Source organism: Bison bison, unplaced genomic scaffold (genome assembly GCF_000754665.1).
Source record: "Bison bison bison isolate TAMUID 2011002044 unplaced genomic scaffold, Bison_UMD1.0 scf7180017864339, whole genome shotgun sequence".
In the NCBI taxonomy this organism is placed as follows: domain Eukaryota; kingdom Metazoa; phylum Chordata; class Mammalia; order Artiodactyla; family Bovidae; genus Bison; species Bison bison.
The window spans coordinates 1767264-1770610 of NW_011494911.1; positions in this window are offsets into that span (position 1 = coordinate 1767264).

Genomic DNA, 3347 nt, shown 5'->3' on the forward strand with positions numbered 1-3347 from the left:
CGTCTATGCCCCAACCAGTAACACTGAAGAAGCTGAAATTGAACGGTTCTATGAAGACCTACAAGACCTTTTAGAACAAACACCCAAAAAAGATGTCCTTTTCATTACAGGGGACTGGAATGCAAAAGTAGGAAGTCAAGAAACATCTGAAATAACAGGCAAATTTGGCCTTGGAATATGGAATGAAGCAAGGCAAAGGCTAAAAGAGTTTTGCCAAGAGAACATACTGGTCATAGCAAACACCCTCTTCCAACAACACAAGAGAAGACTCTACACATGGACATCACCAGATGGTCAACACTGAAATCAGATTGATTATATTATTTGTGGCAAAAGATGGAGATGCTCTATACAGTCAGCAAAAACAAGAGTGGGAGCTGACTGTGGATCAGATCATGAACACCTTATTGCCAAATTCAGACTGAAATTGAAGAGTAGGGAAAACCACTAGACCATTCAGGTGTGACCTAAATCAAATCTTTTATGGTTATACAGTGGAAGTGAGAAATAGATTTATAGATCTGATAGATAGAGTGCCTGATGAACTATGGAATGAGGTTCGTGACATTGTATAGGAGACAGGGATCAAGACCATCCCCATGGAAAAGAAATGCAAAAAAGCAAAATGGTTGTCTGGGGAGGCCTTACAAATAGCTGTGAAAAGAAGAGAAGTGAAAAGCAAAGGAGAAAAGGAAAGATATAAGCATCTGAATGCAGAGTTCCAAAGAATAGCAAGAAGAGATAAGAAAGCCTTCCTCAGCGATCAATGCAAAGAAATAGAGGAAAATGACAGAATGGGAAAGACTAGAGATCTCTTCAAGAACATTAGAGATACCAACAGAACATTTCATGCAAAGAGGGGCTTGATAAAGGACAGAAATGGTATGGACCTAACAGAAGCAGAAGATATTAAGAAGAGGTGGCAAGAATACACAGAAGAACTGTACAAAAAAGAGTTTCACGACCAAGATAATCACGATGGTATGATCACTCATGTAGAGCCAAACATCCTGGAATGTGAAGTCAAGTGGGCCTTAGAAAGCATCACTACGAACAAAGCTAGTGGAGGTGATGGAATTCCAGTTGAGCTATTTCAAATCCTGAAAGATGATGCTGTGAAAGTGCTGTACTCAATATGCCAGCAAATTTGGAAAAGTCAACAGTGGCCACAGGACTGGAAAAAGTCAGTTTTCATTCCAATCCCAAAGAAAGGCAATGCCAAAGAATGCTCAAAATACTGCACAGTTGCACTCATCTCACATGCTAGTAAAGTAATGCTCAAAATTCTCCAAGCCAGGCTTCAGCAAAATGGTTAGTAGTGAATAACAAAATTTTCATTCAAATTAGAGTTCTCTCTAATTATATGTTTAAGATATATTCTAATTCTTTAGGAATATAAACATAAGATAAATCTAAAAATACTTATAATTTAAATAAAAAACATAGCATTAAAAACAACAGCAAGGACAAGCATTTGTAAAGCTCCTACAATTTTTCACACAATTTAAGAACTTTGGGAATGCATTTATTTGAAAAACAGAAGTTTGACACTATTTCTGGTTCTATTACCTTTGCTTATCTCTCTTGTACTCTTGTTATTTTCAATATTTTTTTAAACAATTAAGCTATTTTGAAGTTGAAAATATTTTATGCCTTTTTTCTTTATTTTATTTTTAAGAAGTTACTCTCTGCTTTTTCCAAATAAATGTATCACAGTAGGATTTCATATATTCTGATGTTCTAAGGAAGACACTTTTATACACAAATATTTTCTAATAATTTTATCTTAAAAATTCTTATAGGTTTTATTTTTTAAAATTTTCAATAAAGGTATTTATGTCTAGTTACAAGTGGCTCAGACGATAAAGCATCTGCCTGCAACTCACGGGACCTGGGTTGGATCCCTGGGTTGGGAAGTTTGCCCAGAGAAGGAAATGGCAACCCACTCCAGTATTCTTGCCTGGGAAATCCCATGGACAGAGGAGCCTGGTGGGGTAGACAGTCCATGGGGTAGACAGAGGAGCCTAGCAATCTACAGGAGAAATAAGTATACATGAAATGAATGAAAAAAAAAATTCTTAAAATCAGTAACTATCAACAAATATTTATTTACTATAGCTTTTCCAACATATCTAATACATATAATTGTATGTCTCAGTTTATGAAAAAAAGTTGGCGATGTTATAAACATGTTAAAAGCAGCAGTGTGTTCAATGTAAATCTTTTAATTTATAGAAAAAATTAATGAAATGTTTTCTATCTCATAAACTATCCTTTTAAAGAGGTTCTCTAGTTCCATCTTACCCCTACTCCCATCTGTGTGTGTGTGTGTATATTTGAAAAGTTTTAGATTTTTATTTGGAGAAAACTTCATAGTGTGATATGTCTTTCTAATATGCCCAGCTTGGGGCCTAATTTTTCAGGCTTTGGTATACTTCAGTCTGAATGCAAGAATTAAGATCACTGGAGTTATACTTTCAGAATTTATGGGCTTGTTTTTTAATAACTGGGCCCATTTTTACATTAGCAATGACTTGGAAATTTTTTCACTGGCTAACAGACAGATTCAAAAACCATAATCAATAAAATCAATATTATAGATATGATCATAATAAATTCATTAATAAGAGACTAGGTCTGAAGGAAAATATTTTAATGCACATTCTGTTAATAAACAAAGTACAACACACATTCACTTTTAAGTGAATAGCCAATAGCTCAAAGTACTGCTGTATTGCAGTGTGGGAAGAAGAATTTCCTTTTAAATAAATAGCTGCAAAGAGTCAGACATGACTGAGCAACTGAACTGAACTGAAATGTTAGTCCTGGTTTATTTCCTGAAGCAATCTAACTTTTTATTCATCAAGTTATGTTTTTAAGCCTATGAATTTTAGCATATTTTTTAATGCTTCTAATAATAGTGTTCCATGAACTGAGTAGTTCAATGCTAATCATTTTCACATAGTGGTTTTCATTGTTTAAAGCAATGAAAACCACTTAACCAAAAGGATATCCTTTATTGAGAAATAGGATACCATCTAGAAATCCATTACCATAGTCCCAGAATATATATTATCTAATATTCACTGGGCCCCAGAGAGACAGAGCTGAGCTAATAATAAAACAATCTGTTTTATTAATTTTAATTTACTTAAGGGTCATTTAGTCCAAACTAAATATCAATTATCATTAATTCATTCAACAAAATTTATTGAATGCTGTTTTTTGGGCTCCAAAATCATTGCAGATGATGACTGTAGCCATGAAATTAAAAGACGCTTACTCCTTGGAAGCAAAGTTATGACCAACCTAGATAGCATATTCAAAACCAGAGACATTACTTTGCC